The sequence below is a fragment of the Ursus maritimus genome, unplaced genomic scaffold, assembly GCF_017311325.1.
Source record: "Ursus maritimus isolate PB19 unplaced genomic scaffold, ASM1731132v1 scaffold_29, whole genome shotgun sequence".
Taxonomy (NCBI): domain Eukaryota; kingdom Metazoa; phylum Chordata; class Mammalia; order Carnivora; family Ursidae; genus Ursus; species Ursus maritimus.
Window position 1 is genome coordinate 1064613 of NW_024425452.1, and position 17638 is coordinate 1082250.

Sequence of the window (17638 nt, forward strand, 5' to 3'; positions counted from 1 at the left end):
TACCTCTTATCCATACCGACAATATTTACCTATAATTATTGTGCTGTCAGTCCCCATAGTTCTTCTTCAGATGGTTTCTCTTGTTTGGTGTGTTGTTACTCTTTTAAGGCAGTAGCTCTCTTAAGGCACCAAGTTGTTTTGACTTCTGAATTCGGATTCCCCTGGGGTAATCATATACCCAGTCTAGTGATAGGGGAAGACTGGAAGGCTAGATCCTTTTATCTCATGAGCTTTAAAAGTGGTACCTAGAGCATAAGAATACCCCCTTTTGTACCCACATTGCTGCCATTCCCATCCTCTGGCCAAAGTTTCACCTTTAAACACTTTGGGAGATCCTCTTTAGTTTGTAACCCACCTGCCTTGGAGTTTGGAGAAGAAAAGATTTAGGGAGCAAATGCCCATAGGCAGTTGGCCACATATCTTCATCAATCACCCCCTGCTTTTGCTTGGTCACATGGTCCCCTAGAGCACCTGTGACCTAGGCTGATGCAGCCTATCTGCAATGAAGGGAAGGTCATAATGGTCTCAAAGCTCATGACTGCAAGAGTCGAGAGGAGAAATCAGAAGTTTTCTCTCACCTGTTTTTTATTATGTCTCCAGCCACCATCTGCCCATCTGTGATCTCACATCTACCATTTGCACACCAGTGTAGCCTCTGGCTTCCACATTATGTTGGTTCCATTTGGTCTCATTCCAGAAATCTCATGTCTAACTGACTTTTATATAGTTCCTCTAGAGTTAATGACCTCTACCCTCCTCCTTATTCCTCTCTCCCCAGTTTTGAATCTGAGACTTGGAGAAGCCTCTACAGCACCCTGTACTTCAACCATCTTGGCAATTATCCTTGGGTCTCCTCTTCCTGACTCTGAGGCTGCATGAGCTATCCGGCCATCCCTTCCTAGGACTCTCTCTTCTGGTGACCTACCTGACCTACTTGAGCTCAGAGGCATTGAGAGAGGGTGGGCCAGAGGTACTCTCTGGAGAAGTGATCAGAACTAAGGAGGACACAAAGAAGACAGTGACGCCCAGGGAACCAGAATAGACAATGCGACTGGCCTCCAAAAACCTTGAAAGGAAGTGGAAAGGGGACAGAGCCAGCTCCTTAGGATCCCTCAGGCCAGGGGAAACTGATGCCTGAGATCTTTATAATCAGCTGAAGTCCAGGCTGGCCCTGGGCCCAAAGGGGCGGAGTTTCTCCCTAAGCTGTTGGGAAGCAAGGGGTAGGTCTGGGACACACAGGTGCAGGGTCTTCTTGGACAGGCTTGCCTCCTGGGGCACCCAGCCCATCCTTGGCTATCTTCATGTTTGGGTCAGATTGTGCACATTTATCTCCCAGGGTCTCAAGCCTAGAAAGCCCTGAAGGTAGATTCGCACCAGCCCAGGCCCCAGGAGTTCAAACTACAGAGGCAGGCCTCCCTGGTTCTCCCTTCCCCAAATCAGAGGTGACCTAAGCTGCCTGGTCACTCTTCATGCACCTCACTGAGACCCCAGACCTACCTGTACTTTGTAGAAGCCAGGTTGGTGTCCACACAGGAGAAGTGGTTGGGGTTAAAGCATAAAGAAAGTAGACCACAACTGTCCACAGGCTGAGAAGACAGAATGGAGTCTGGCCCCAATGCTGTGAGAGAAAGTAGAGGACCTGGAGACAGTCTGTCAGGGCCTGTTAAGCCAGGGGTGAACTGTGCCTAAGGTCTGCACACCATTGCTGTTGGTGTATGTGTGTAAGAAAAAAAGAAACATAGAGAGAGATTCTGGGTTTTTGTATAGTGAGCCCTGGGCAGATCTTCCCACCAGTTGGGGCTGGGACTATCAGTGTGGAACAGAGGTTAAGAGCCCTTCCCTGGAGACAGGGTCTTCACTCCCCTTGGATCAGAGCAGAAGAAGATCTGGTGGGATCTGAGGTGATTGAAGCACATGAAGGGGTGGGTGACATTCCTTCCCAGACTTAGGAGGGAGGGGAGCATTTCCTCAAGAAAGAAGCTCACCTGGAGATACCACCAAGCTGATAATTCTGAGAATAGTGACCAAGTTGCTGGAAGAGTTGTAGCTTCCACACCAGTAGGGCACTGAGTCCTCCTCCCTCAGCTAAATCATGGTGATGAAAAAGCCAGCATCTAGCCCACCCCAGATTGTGTGATGAGAGTTCTTAGCTGCCATGTGGGCTTGGAACTGTGACTAATCTGGCAGACTCCTTTGCAGATGTCTGCTGACACTGGGTTTTCCTCATAGGGCTCTCCCTAGAGAGGGTATTGGCATTACACAGAGAGTGCCTGTCCCACCAATTCATAAAGTTCCACAGGCACAACTCTATTTCCCCAGGAACCTGGATGACAAGCCCTCAAGTCAGGGCCCTAGCTGTCCTCAGCTACTCCTCTCCCAGGGCTGGGGTAAGGGGAGAGGAAGCCCACACCTACAGCATAGTCCCCAAAGTCAGCCCTCTGGTCACAGAGCCACTCTCCTCCCTGCCTCACCCCTCCCCTTCACCCTCTCCACCTCACCTGATGCCAGGAGCACCAGCAGGACAGGTGGCAGGATCAGGCATAGGGCTCTCCGAGCTATGCCACCCCCACCTGTTTCTGACAGTGGAAGATAGAAGGGGAAGCCTCTGGGGAGAGGGAAACAGAAGAAGAGCCTGATTCTACTCCAGCTTCCCAGCATCTCTGAACTAGAAGAATCAAAAAAGGCCAAACCCTTGACTGGGGTAGTAAGTAGCCTGACAGGCAGGCTCTTTGGCAGGGGGCAGGGGTGGGGGCGGGGGGGGGCGGGAGGAGAGGCTAGGCCTGGATGGGAATCCACCACCTTCCGGGTCTGTTTCTGGTCCTGAAGACCTCAGTCCTGCCTCAGGCTGTCACTTTTGCCCAGCTTCTCCCTATTTCTGTCATGCCACACCTTCCACCCCATCACACTCCTCCATCATTGCTACAGAAATCTCTGAGAATGCCCAAGAAGAGAACCATGGTAAAAGAAGAGGCCATTCTTCTATTCTTTTTTTTTTTTTAAGAGAGATAGAGCACATGCACGAGTGAAGTGGGGACGGGGAGGAGGAGCAGAGGGAGAGGGAGAGAGAAAATCTTAGGCAGGCTCCACGATCAACAGGAGATGATGACCTGAGCAGAAATCAAAAGTGGGATGCTCAACTGACTGAGCCGCCCAGGTGCCCCACCTTTCCTCTATCCTTTCTCTCCATGCACTACTTGTGCGTGGTTGGGGGGCTGTGGAGTCCCCAGGGCAACACAGGGGCTCTACTCCCAGGCATGGTGGGATTCACCCTGGGAGGTGTTTGAATGGATGGCGAGTTTCAACTCCAGGCACTGTGAGGATGGTCCCTGCAAGAGGTGGGGGCCAAAGGAGGTGAAGAGGTGCTGAGCAGGGAGTATCGAGGGGAAGGCAAGAGGGACGGGTCCATTGGGCACAGGGAGCAGGGAGGAGAGCTCAGCACCAGCTCCGTCTCTTCACTTCTCATTCTTTTCATTCCCTACAAGTGCACCATCAACATTGGTTGGAAGAATACTTGAGTGGGTGAAAGATGAAAAAGCCTTTCATTTTAACAATGTGTGTGTAAAATGTACAGAGGGAAAAAACAGCCAATGTTGGAACACACTGAGAAACAAAATAAAGTGGTAAAGTACAAAATAACTATCCATGAGTCCACACTGATATAAATAAATGATTGAGTAAATTTATAGATAAGTAGGGGAGAATAGACAAATCTGTACAGAAGAATTCCAAATAATTTATGTGGACCCTCTGCCCTCAAGGGGGGAGCATAACCTCCACCCCTTAAGTGTGAGCTGTCTGTGGTGCCTTCTTCCAAAAAGAGGGAAAGAGTAACTTCAGAGTGGACAAACCTGGAAAGCGCCACCTCAGCTCTGTGATCGAGGTTAAGAGTGACCACAGTAATCCCATGGGTTGTATGTGCCTCTGACATGATCTGATGAGAACGGCACTTTACTTCTATAGTCTTCCTCCCCAAACCCCTAACCTCATGAAAGAAAATCTCAAACAACTCTCAAATGAAAGACAGGTATTTTTTAAGAAATTAGTTTGATTAGGCACAAAGAACAGCAAACATGACCAAGTAAGGGACTAGCGTGTCTAAGGAAGGCACACCAACCAGGTACGTAGCCCAGTGTGCATTGAACTCACGTGGCTCGTTTTCCCAGTGGGTTGGTTATAACCTGGCTCCCCCCACCACCACCCCCAGCAGGTGTGTTCAGTCTTTAGAGCATCCTGTTCAGGTAACAGACTTTTCTCACCTCCTTAAAATGAGCAGACCGTCTCATCTTCTCCAGACCACATATGTCCCTGGACCTCCCTGCCCTGGTCCTGCTGTGGAAATGGGCCCCAGAGAGCCCCAGGGAGAAGGGCAACCACAGAGGGGAGGAGGTAGGAAGCTGGAGTCTTTGAGGAAAATGAGGAGGGAGCCTGGACCCCAAGTTGTCACTGGGCACCAGGAGACTAGTTGCCCAGGGCAGAGGGGACAAAATGGAGGAGGGGTCTATAGCCACTTCCTGCCCATAACCACGTGTTCTCACCACAGAACTAAAGTGAGGGCTCAGCTACCCTGCATTAATTGGATTTCTAGGCTCTGTTAGAGGTCTCAGCCTGAATTAAGACCCCATAGTTTGTGCCCACCCCTTTCTCTGACCCTCGGTGTGTCTGGTTTCCCTAAGGGCCCAGTCCTGCCATGCTGCCATGCTGGTCATGCCTCAAACCATGCTGAATTCCTCCCGGGGCTGCTCCCCAACTAGCCTCATAGGTGTCGGGCCATAAGGGGGTCCTCTAGCAAGAAGCTGATGCAGAGGCCTGTATGCAATGGCTGCTCACGAAGGTACCTAGTCCTGTGCTGTGTCATAATGCTACCATACTGTCCTAACGCTACCCACACTGTGAGCCCCCTGAAGGCCAGGCAGCTTTTCCGCTCCGTGAGCCCTGCCTTGCTCAATCCTGCAGCATCCTCCTTGATCTGATAAGGAAGGAACCACAGAGCTCATCTCCAGCCTCTTACTGTGGAGGCTGAGCTGCAAACCAGGCCAGTGACTTGTCCAAGGTCTCACGGAGATTGCACAGCTGAGCCGGGCATTTGAACCCTGTCTCCCAACACACCCTCGCACTTTGCCCGTTGCTGAGCAGACCTCATCCACCACAGCTCCCAGCAGTGTGTCCCCATCATCCCTGCAAATTGGCTGCACTTGCGCTCCCAGACCCAAGACAAGGCAGTACTGGAGGAGACTTCGGGGGGAAAGGGGGAAAGGATTTAGGCACCAAAATCATATTAGCCCTTTCTTTGAAAATGAAAAATAAAAAATTAGAAGTGTGGTTCTCTTTTTTTAAGAGAAAAATCTACTTTAATTGAATGGAAAGTCTAAATCAAAGTATCCAGGTGTAAAAGTACCACATGCTATAAAAAGTTCTGATCTGTATTAATAAGAAGCTAAATTTATAACAAGGAAGTGAAAGCTTCGTTGGCCAACCGGTTCTGTTGAAAGAGAACGTTTGAAGGCAGGGCTGTGCGACAGAATTTCCTGCTGGTGTGGAGCGGTCCCCAACCTTCCGGACCAGCATAGTAGCCACCAGCCACATACGGTCGTTGAACATCTGACACGTGGCGGGTGCCCCTGAAGAACTGAATTTTGATTTTTCATTTAATTTTAATTAACTTAAATGTAAATAGCCATGTGTGGTTAGTGGCTAGAGTATTGGCGCAGCTTTAGGTGACCGAGGTCACCTAACAATATCCTGCCCCCTCAGAAGGGACCGATTTCTTTGTTGCGTGGTGTTTGTGAATGCTGAAACTATAAAGCTAATAGGAGATCATGTAAGAGAAGGTCTCTGTGCATTGTCTAAAAGACAATATCCAAAATATTATTGTTCTTCAGATTGGGACACACATCTCAAATAAGATCCCCAAACCTAAGTCATAAAGGGAAAAACGGATGGATTTAATTACACTGCCAAATGCTGTCTTCCCAAATATCAGCAACACAACCTGTGGAGAAGAGAGCTGAGTTTATTCCTCGTGGCGATCAGGGAGGATACCGCCTGGGCGAGCTGTGGCAGCGTCCTAGAGGAAGGCAAGGTCCGAATGTATTGAGAAGTTTGGTTTGAGGCAGGTCTTCCTATAGCAGGGGCTGCGTCAGGAGAGGGGAAGGATTCCAGTACAACGGTCCAGGATTTGTAGGAACAGCAAGGCGAGGATTTTGAGGCAGGGATTCAAAGATTCTTAGGGTGCAAACTATCTCTTGATTCTTTCCATGGAAGAGTCGATGGATCTTTCAGGAAGTTTCTATAATGAACAGTGAAACCATTTGCCTGGGCAAGAAAATGCCTGGAAAAGTAAAGTAATACTTAGAAAAGTGGAAGAGCCAAGTCATGTTATACAGGCAGCAAGATGTGGCCAAAACGGAATGTAGCTATAAATAGTTTTTCAGCACACAGCATAAACATTATATTTCAAACAAATGCTAACATGGACGAAAGCAAGTCGGCGTAGGGCTCCATGTGGACACTGGCACTCCTGCGTGCAGCCACAGGTGCCACGCAGGCAAAGGTTTGGACTGCAGCTGCTCTGAGCCAGATGCACGTGGCTCTTGCTGGAATGAGAGACAATGGCAGTGAACCCCTGCCACTCACCACCTGATCCCCTTCTGGGAGACAGTGTCTCATCACGACCACCCCCCAGGGTCCTGATGAGGTAAGAGGCTTTCTGCTGACCAGAACAGACTGTAAGACCACTAAGTGTCCGTCACCCCCGGGCTCCTCGGCTGTGGGTTCTCCACACGGCTGGCTGCAGTTCTCGAACCCGTGTTGTTCTGGCATATGGGATGAGGACCCCAGGAAGCTGGAACGTTCAGCTGATCTTCCTTTCACTGCCTGTGTAAGTAATGGAGAGTCTAAATCTAAAAAGGGCTCCTTGTGTCTTCTGCACCAAATCACTGAGGCCTGGCCTCCTGCGTGCTTGCCAAGTAACAGAGGAGAGACTGAGGGGAGATATTGCAGTGTCTAAAACTGACCATGGATGACTATCAAAATGAACCGAGGAGTCACTGAGAATCAGCAAACAGAAGAAAAGAAGTCCATAGCAAAATGGTCAGAAGCAAGAGACCCAGCATGGTAAAACTCCAAATGCCCAACAAGCCCACGGATAGATGTTTGATCTCGTTAGTTCTCAGAGAAACGCACATGTGAAACACGGAGCTGCCGCTTTGTACTCAGCAGACTGGCAGGAACTAGGAAGTTGGATAAGATTCGGTATCGGTGAGAATGTGAGAAAGTTCCGGAACGTCCATGTGGAACAAGTGTGTAAGTGTCCTACACTCGGCGTCCAGCCACTCTGCTGTGGTTGCTGGGTTTGTGTCCTGTTTAGGAAACATGTGCCTACTGCAAGGTCATATTTTCTATTTTCTTCTAGAAGCTTTAATGTCTATACCTTTCATATTTAGGTCTATGATCCATTTTAGTTCATTTCGTATATGGTGTGAGAGACGGGTAAAAGCATTTTCCCCCCTTAGGTGACTGTCCAATAGACCACCACCATCTCTTGGGAAGACCAACCTCCCCCACTAAGTCACAGAGCACCTGTATGATAATCAGGTGAATACACGTATGGGTGTGTTTCTGAAGCCTTGCTCTATTTGCCTTATGCCCCCTGGGTATGTGCTCTAGAAAAAATCTCACATAGGTCCTCCAGGAAGAAGATGGGGATGTTTACTTCAAACTGCTTTTCGTTTTTCTGGATTTTGCTTATTTGTTTATTTTTTTATAGTCAGCTGTCCATCACAAGGGGAACAGAAAAGTAAAATTCAACACTTACATGGAATCATACATAGCAATAAAAAAAAATCAAAGACTTAGATTTACATAGAGCAACAAGGATAACCTCAGAAGCAAAATAGACGGATTGAGTGAAATTTATTAATAGAGTTATAGTTTTCAAAAAAAGGTTAAATCACAACTTTCATACAGTTAAAAATTAAAGATTCTTTTTAACTCATACTCAGTGAATAAACCAGGCAGATGTGAGGACCAGTTAGAAGTCAAGAAGCATACATTTATATGGAGGAAAGGAATATTGAAACAAATTGCATAGGAAAACAAACCAGTCTGGGGTTTATTTTCCCCTGCAGCAAGGGAGAAGGAAGACAGGACAGAATCTGCACGTCTATCACTTACCTACAACTTGCAAAACTATAAAATAGCCCCCCCCCAGAATCAGAATCAGAGAGCACAAGGAAGAGTGTGCTAGAGACCATGCAGTTTCCCACTGAAGTACACAGTTTTTATACAATAGAATGAAATGTGTATAAAACAAAGCCCGTAAAATCAATTCTACATATTTTCAAGGATCGACACAGATAAAAATAAACATATGGACAGTAGATTGAAAGGACATACATTAAACACATTAAAAGGATGCCTGTGGGGAGGGAGCCCCATGGGTGAGAAAAATAAAGATCACATTAAAAAAGTGAGCGATAAAGTATTTCCATAGGTGACTGTGTGCCAAAGGATAAGGAGTATGGCAACTCCGTTTTGAGCACTTAAAGATCTTAAATTAAAAAAAAAAAAGCAGAAACAAAGCATGTTTGCATTCTGTTTGCAATCAATTGGCCTTCTCCTCCATCCTGTGGGTGGATATTACTTGCTAACATGTTGGAGTGGGAATATTTGAGTAGGAGGAAGGACTGGGCTGGGGAGCCTGGGTACAGGAGATGGGCAAGGACACTTGGCTCAAATTTACTCAATAGAGTGGCCCAGCCTTACGAAGGTGGCGTTCTCTACGCAGCCAGGCAGAGGATGTAGAATGAAATGATTGCTTCCCTTCAAGTCCCAAAGAGGAGCCTGGTCCTCAAAGACCAGCTCCTCTCCAAAAAGACCTGCGCTTGGTTCTAAATGTAATCAGTTATGATTTTATGAGGTTTTGAAAAGTTTGCTTACAGAATGCTGAACTGGAACTATTTTCACTTACGTGACTGCCATGGAACCTGAATTTTCTAAATGTCACTGAATAATTAATGATCATATGGGTATCCCAGGAGTACATTGAAGTAGAGTGATGGGAAATAGGAGTCATTGTCTTAAACATGCAGAGATTTTTGAGCAAAGTACCAGAGATTTTGGAAGAGGAAAAATAGGAATTCTCTGAGTTTGTATTTTCTTATGCGATATGCAACACATAATAATGTCCAATATATTGTTTTTGGTAAATAGGAACTTTTATTATAACATAACTTGATAATAGACAAAAGGGTATATTTGTCATAACACAACGAAGAATGTATGTTTGTATTTGTCTTTCACTGACCATAAAAAAACCAAAACAAAGACCTTTCAAAATTGGACTATTGGAGATTGTTTCAGCAGATGCTGTGGACCTTCCTCCCTCCTTCTCATGGGCCTTTCCGTACAGTGAAAAGTCTGTATGATCCTTTCTCTTAGAGTATCTATACTGGACTCAGTTTCCTTAGCCACATTAGCCTAGAGTTTTCTCCAATTACTGGAGAGAAGGAATGTGAAGCCACTATCAGTCCTCCACGGCGTGCTCTTTGTGGCTTGATGGAAATATTTATGTCCACATTTATCCTGGACTAAACTTGATCTACTTCTCATGCACTAGTCTGGGCTCAGTCACTCTTGATTACTTTTTTTGGTGTCTTTATTACCATTTGAGTGAAGGAACCAGGCAGCACAATGGATTCGGACCTGGAGTGGCCACACTCCGCCAAGTGTGAAATGTAAAGCCTTTGTTTCTCTGAGCTCAATAAATACAGAAGGACCCAGAGAATTGGAGCCACTGAATGTCACAATGGGAAGAGCCAGAAAAGGGTGAGGGACTTGCTCAAGGTCACTGAACATGTCCGGGGCAGAGAGGGAATGGGGATCAGGTCAGCACACTTCCCTTCATCCAGTGACAGCCCCCCGCCCCTGGGTAAAGAGCAAGGTATTAGTGCTTCCACAGCATCCAGACACTAAAACCAAATTAATAAAACATCCCTGAGTAGAGGGCAATGGAACCACTTAACTGCATAAACCCTTGTGACCAGCCAGTTAGTTCCCGGGTATCACTGGATGTTTCTAAAGTACCGGGGAATGGATGTATTCTATGACTTCCCTCCATCCTGTCTACAGCCCTGTTGGTTTGCATGGTCAACTCGTTACTTCCAGATACTACAAATTCCAAGCTAAACCCTGCCCTCTGCTGATGTTCACATAGTGGGATTAGCAGGACATGGGCCAGCAGTGTCCTGTGGGGTAGAGGCGCCTCCAACTCACTGGCTCAGAAGGAGAAGGTTTCTTTCTTTTTTTTTTTTTTAATTTATTTAAATTCAATTCTCCAACATCTAGTACATCATTAGTTTCAGAGGTAGAGTTCAACAATTCATCACTTGCATATAACACCCAGTGCTCATCACATCTTGTGTCCTCCTTAATACCCAACACCCAGTTACCCCCAACTCCCACCCACCTCCCTTCCAGCAACCCCCTGTTTGTTTCCTAGAATTAAGGAGAAGGTTTCTTAAGAAGCTTGAGGCAGCGGCACCTGGGTGGCTCAGACAGTTGAGCATCTGTCTTCAGCTCACGTCATGATCTCAGGGTCCTGGGTTGGAGCCCCACATCAGGGAGTCTGCTTCTCCCTCTGCCTCTGTTATTTCCTCTGCTTGTGTACTCTCACTTGTGCTTGCTCTCTCTCTCAAATAATTAAATACAATCTTAGAAAAAAAAAGCTTGAGGCAGAAGTATCAGGGTCCCCCTTTTTTTCTTTCTATCTCCCCATGTGGATAGACGGGCTTTCTAATAAACTGGCAGTGCCCCCACCAATGAGAAGCAACTCCAGGTCAGTGAAAGGCCCTTCGTTTTGCTCTCTAGAATCTATTCCTCCCCTGCTACTTTTTAAATCCCTTCAGAAAGGGGGCAGTTTTTATTCGCACACTGGACCCATTCCCAGGATTCACCAAGAACCATCCAGTCAAGGTGGATCTCTGCAGGATCCCCGCTGCACCAAGTACCTGCTGAAAGACACAGTGAGAAACATAACCTTTTTGAGCCTCCCTCCCTTGTACCATGGAGACAGCCGGGCTTATTTCACAGCAGAAAGATTAACAAATTAAGTGTTGGCTCAGTTATCCAGTGCCTCTAGCTGGTTCTCTGATACAGAGTAAGAGGATTTTTGAGGTCACCTGGTCCAACCTCCTTAGCAGGTGAGAAAGCGGAGGCCCAGAGAGGAGCTATGAACTTCTCAAACTCACAAAGTATGAGTGTAGAAGAGCCCAGTGCACTGATTTCGGGTCTGGAGTTTTTCCCATAACTTTGTGCCATCTCTCCAAAGCAGCCCTCCCGGCAGATGGGGCCCCAGCCTGTGGCTGAGGTCAAAAACCCTTCCCTGTCCTGGGGCTCACTGTTTCTCACCTTTGCACTCTATCAACCTAATCTGTTTGGACAGGGTATGGGGATTCTGAGGTGAGAGGTTGACCATGCACTGGTATAGTCCCAAGTCCTGCTGCCAGAGCTGTCATGTGACATTGCATCCAGTCTCCCTGGGACAATCCTTCAGCAGGTATCTCCCAGCCTGGGCCCGGTTTAGGTCTTGGCTCCCAGTGTTCATGTGCACCAGTGTCTCTGGGGGGCCCTGGCTCCTCTCCTACTGCCAGGCCTTCAGGCTGGAGGAATAGAGCATGAGGGTGTGAGAACCGACTGTGGTCCAGTTCTTTCCTTCCTGCAGGCACTTGTTTCTCCTCTTCACCTACAGCTTGGAATCCTAGAATGAGAAGTCAAAGTGCTTCACTGAGCAAATGTTTCTTCCACCATCCCTACATCTGCAGACCCCAGTGCAGATACAAGGTCGTAGATCAAAAGTCTTAGGCACTGCATCAACCATTTATGAGTAATTTAGGATTTCTGTAAATTATTTTTAAATGGTTCAGCAATTTTATATACACATGTTTGAATCTAGGTAATTAGTTTATGGTGGCTATTCTTTCCATATTTTTGTAGGTTGGAAAATTTTAATAATAAAATGGTAAAAAAAAAAAGTAAAAAATAACTTAACCAGTTTTAAAACCCATATTCTATTCTATTCATGCTTTCCCAGACATGTCCCTTGCTTTCTAGTACACAGTACTTCATACTAGCCCTCCCGTCCCCAGGATGAACGTTCTCCCCACTCCTCTCCAACCACATTACCCCTCCTGGTCCCAGAGGAGAGTCTACCTGAACGATTCCTCCTCCACTAATCTCTTTCCCCTTCAACCATTGATCACCCTGCACCTGCTTACACTACAACCACCACCACCATCATCATCCACCATAACTTTTATTAAGCCACCTACTATGCCCTAAATACTGAGTGTAAGAATTTTACATCAGTCTACTATTTAACTTTTAGGACAACCCTCTGAAGTAGGTACCATGTACAAATAAACACTGAATAAATGAGGACACTGAGGCTCAGAGAGTTTGGAGGACTTCCTAAGGTCACAAATGTAGAAAGTGGCAGAGACAGGATTTGAACCCTGTTCTGTCTGATTCCAGCCCACTTCACCTCTTTTCCACACAGCCTCTCTGTGCCTTCCTAGAGGGACTTCCACTGTATTTTTGTCTTCATGCTGTGACTTTGCCTTTTTGTTATTTACCTTCCCCTTCTACTAATCCTCCTCGACCTCAATGCCTGATTCTTTTAAGGAGAGACTTTGTTTTACACTTTACATCTCCCAGGAAATCAGCATAGCGAAGGGATTGTTTGGATGACTTCACGTAATTTCTTGATTTCACACAGTGCTCTAGAGAAAGCTTCAGACTCTGTTTCATCACCCAGTTCCAGCTGGGACAGGCACATCCATTACCTTCATTTCTCTTCCCTGTGTCTAGCACACACCTGGATCCCATCCAGTCCCTTCTAAGGAAGTGAGAGAAACCCCTCTTCACAGGTACCCACATCCTTCACCCTGCATCTCCTTACCCGGTGCTCAGAGCGGCAGCAGCAGCAGCAGCCATGGCCCCCAGAGCCCTGTCTCCTCCATCCTATCCCCGTCCGTCCCAGGATCCACTGGGGGCTGGGCATCCCAGGGCTTTTCCGGTTGCTGGAGGATGTTGCCCCTGCAGGGGTATTTTCCATGTTCCCTGAGAGGCTTGACTATTACTTTGCAATTAATAAGGGAAGTGTGAAGAAGGAGCAGCTCAGGAAAATGCAGAAGAGAAAAGAGTGATCACTGCCCTTGTGACATCTTCCTTCCTGCTTCCATTACATCACAGCCCCATTGGTCAACACTCGAGAGATCCCCATTCTCTACCATAGCAAGTTTGGACCCACCTATCTGATGTCCCACTTCTGCTCCATTCACTGCCTCAGGTCGCCAGGACTTTCTCATCCCTGGCCACTGACCACTACATCCTGCACCCCCCTGCTATTGCCTCTGTCTGGAATGACACTGTACATCCAAATTTGTCTTGTTCTTCAAGACAGAGCTCAAACCTTGCTGATGACCTGCCTTCCTTAATCTTACTCCATACTGTGGTTCTCAAGTATGGGCATGTGGCTAAACCACTCAGGAAGTTGGCAAGCATACACATGCCTGAGCTGCACACCCAGAGATTCTGATTTGGTAGGTCTGGGAAAGCTCAGCAATCTGCATTTTAACTAACAGCCCAGGGATTCTGAGGCAAGTGGTCCAAAGAGGGAATGCCTGTAAAAGCTCTGTTTGAGGTCAGATGAGCACTGAGGGGTTCCTCAGGTACTCATCCTAGATGAAAGGTATGCACTTCCCTGAGCGTCCAGCCTAGACAGAGGCATGGAGATCACAAACATGACGGTACTAGGGGTAACTACCACAGATCGGATACACTTGTCATCTTTTGGCTCCCCAGCACCCAATACCTTCTCTACCTGGGGGACATGCCCCAATGCACAGTCTCACTAGGGTACAGAGCTCTCCTTCCTCTACTACTGAGTATAGAGGCAGACATTTCTCCTGTATCTAAGTGCCGCATGTGACTCTATCTAAGCTTGGCCAAATACAAGATTCTGTCTAGGATTCTGGGCCCTAAAGGTGTGACACAAGGTGTAGGGCCATTGGAGATGACTGACACAGAAGAAATGTAAGCATTGAGAGTCCAGGAATAGCGTGGTGCCGAGGATGTTGTGGCTTCAAGTGTCCAAGGGCAGTGGCACCAATGGCAACATCACTGGATTGTGTGATATTGTGAATATATTAAATATGTGTTCAGTCATTTAGATAATTAAAATATATTTCTCACATACATTTGGACTTCATCTATATAGTTCCTGGATCACAGCTCCCAAAATCCACGAAATTTCTTAAGCCGTAAGAGCAGTGGGAGCTTCATTTGTCATGTTTGGTCTCTGGTCCTCAGTTCCTGAAAACACTTCAGAGCCATAAACGTGACATGAGTGTCTTGTTCATAACAAGTCCCTCTCTACCGCACCTGAGTTTATGTAAATGAGATGACTTTTGGAAATCCCAAAAGGATGGGGGCTGTTGCCTAGGGAACCAACCTTGAAAAGAGGGCTGGAACTTTCAACCCCAACCCCTGATTTCTGGGGAAGAAGGAGGGGCTGGAGGTTGAATCAGGCATCAATGGCCAATGAGTTCATCAATCATGCCTATGTAATGAAGCTTCCATTAAAAAAACAAAAAACAAAAACATAAAAGGAGGGAGTTCAGAGTGTTTCCAGGATGGGAAACCAGAATGTTTCCATGTGCCACTGTGCTGGGTTCCAAATTCCATGGGGACAGAAACTCTTTTGTTCAGGACCTCACCTTATTTGTTTATTCATCTGGCTGTTGATTCATATCCTTTAATATTCTTTTATAAAATGCCAATAATCTAGTAAGTAAAATATTTCAGAGTTCTGCAAGTTGCTCTAACAAATTAATGGAACCCAAGGTGGGGATCATGGGCTCCTATAGTAGGGGGGTCAGAAGCACAAGTGCTCCCCAATGGTGTCTAAAGACAGGGAGGGGGAGTCTTATGAACAGAGCCCTCAATCTGTGGAATCTGATGCTATCTTTGGGTAGATAGTATCAGAATTGAGTTGAATTACAGGACAACCAGGTGGTGTCCAAGAACTGTTCGTTGGTGTGGGAAAACCACCCCTTCTCAAAACATACACACACACAGGAATTAGGTGCAGAATTCTAATGGGTGATCAGACCCTTTGTCTTCTGCTGTGACCTCAGCTGTGGCCTCTACTGTGCATTGCCTCTTGGTTTCACCCATTAGATGTCTTTTTTTTTTTAAGATTTATTTATTTATTTTAGAAAGAGAGAGCAAGGGAGGGGCAGAAGGAGAGAGAGAATTTCAAGCAGACACCACCCTGAGTGTGGAGCCCCACATGGGGCTTGATCTCACAACCCTGAGATCATGACCCCAGCCCAAACCCAGAGCTGGCCGCTTAACTGACTGAGCCACCCAGGCACCCCTCACCAGTTAAGATGTACATGCTTAGTTCTCACTCTGCCTTCCTTCTGTCTGCCCTATAATTGTCCTGTAGCTCCCTTGCTCACCCATGAATAGGTGTTCAGACCCACCCCATTTTGCAAACTCCAATAGATTTAAGTTGGTATTTTCTACCTCTACTGCTCTAAAGGGAGGGGGGGTCCCATTTATGGGCCACCCTCCCTGTTTCTTGTGTGATACAAGGAGAAGAGGCATTTAGACATTGACAGAACTCCTCCTTATTCCATTCTAAATGGCTTTGAAGCCCTTAGTCTTCAGCAAAGGAACTCTAGTTTTTGTTCCTGCTAGTAAGTTGTGACTTATTACCCGTGTGGTCTCATTCTACACACATATTTCCTTTTTTTTTTTCACTTAACATTTTATTTTATTTTCATTTTATTTTAATTCCAGTGTGGATAACATACAGCATTATATTAGTTACAGGTGTACAATACAGTGATTCAACAGTTGCATATATTACTCTGTGCTCATCGCGAGAGGCACTTAATCCCAATCACCTATTTCTCCCATCCTCCCACCCACCTCCCCTCTGGTAACCATCAGTCTGTTCTCCACAGTTAAGAGTTTGTCCCTTGGTTTGTAGCTCATTTATTTCTTAAATTCCACATATGAGTGAAATCATATGGTATTTGTCTTTCTCTGACTGACTTCTTTCACTTAGCATAATACGCTCTAGTTCCATCCATGTTCTTGCAAATGAAAGATTTCATTCTATTTTATGGTTGAGCAATATTTGAATATATATATATATACACACACACACACGACGCATCTTCTTTATCCATTCATCTATCAATGGACACATGGGCTGCTTCCATAGTTTGGCTATTGTAAATAATGCTATAATAAACATAAGGGTGCATGTATCCCTTCAAATTAGTGTTTTTGTATTCTTCGGGTAAATATTCAGTAGTGTGATTCTTGGATCTTAGGGTAGTTCTATTTTTAATTTTTTGAGGAACCTCCATACCAGTGGCTATACCAGTTTGCATTCCCGCCAACCGTGCGGAGAGCTCCTTTTCCTCCACATCCTCACCAACACCTGCTACTTCTTCAGTTTTTAATTTTAGTCATTCTGACAGGTGTGAGGTGGTATCTCATTGTAGTTTTGATTTGTATTTCCCTGATGATGAGTGACGTTGAGCATCTTTTCATGTCTGTTGGCCATCTGCAAGTCCTTTTAGAGAAATATCTGTTCACATCCTCTGTGCATTTTTAATCAGATTATTTGTGGGTTTTTGGTATTGAGTTGAATAAGTTCTTTATATATTTTGGATGCTAATCCTTTATCAGATATGCCATTTGCAAATATGACATACAGTAGATTGCCTTTTAGTTTTTTTGGTTGTTTCCTTTGCTATGCAGATTTTTATTTTGAAGTTGCCTGAATAGTGTATTTTTGCATTTACTTCTCTTGCCTCAGGAGATATATCTAGAAAGATGTTGGTATCTGTAGTATCATTTGCAAATATATTCTCCCATTCCGTGGGCTGCCTCTTAGTTTTTTTGACTGTTTCCTTGGCTGTGCAGAAGCTTTTTCTTTTGATAAAGTCCCACAAGTTCATTTTATCTTTTGTTTCTCTTGCCTTTGGAGATGTGTCATGAAAAAGGTTGCTTTGGCCGATGTCGTAGAGGTTGCTGCCTATGTTCTCCTCTAGGATTTTGATAGATTCCTGTCTCACATCAAGGTCTTTCATCCATTTGGAGTTTATCTTTGTGTATGGTGTAAGAGAGTGGTCAAGTTTCATTCTTTTGCATGTAGCTGACCAATTTTCCCAGCGCCATTTATTGAAGAGACTGTCTTTTTTCCACCGGATGTTTTTCTTGCTTTATCAAAGATTAATTTCCCAAAGAGCCGAGGGTCCATTTCTGGGTTCTCTATTCTGTTCCATTGGTCTATGTGTCTGCTTTTGTGCCAGTACCATGCTGTCTTTGTGATCACAGCTTTGTAGTACAGCTCAAAATCCAGCATTGTGATGCCTCCAGCTTTGTTTTTCCTGTTCAAGAATTCCTTGGTGATTTGGGGCCTTTTCTGGTTCCATACAAATTTAAGGACTATTTGTTCCAGTTCCTTGAAAAATGTCATCGGTATTTTGATTGGGATAGCATTGAAAGTGTAGATTGCTCTGGGTAGCATGGACATTTTAACTATGTTAATTCTTTC

The 17638-nt window shown here is 45.8% G+C and overlaps 1 long non-coding RNA gene across 1 annotated transcript; it reads right to left on the reverse strand.

The window, feature by feature from the left end:
• Nucleotides 1–9193: 9193 nt before the first annotated feature.
• Nucleotides 9194–13503, reverse strand: LOC103664099. The gene is made up of 2 exons (XR_568924.2): nt 12956–13503; nt 9194–11755 (listed from the first exon to the last, which is right to left on the reverse strand). It is a non-coding gene; the product is annotated as an uncharacterized LOC103664099 (long non-coding RNA).
• Between the last annotated feature and the right edge of the window lie 4135 nt (nt 13504–17638).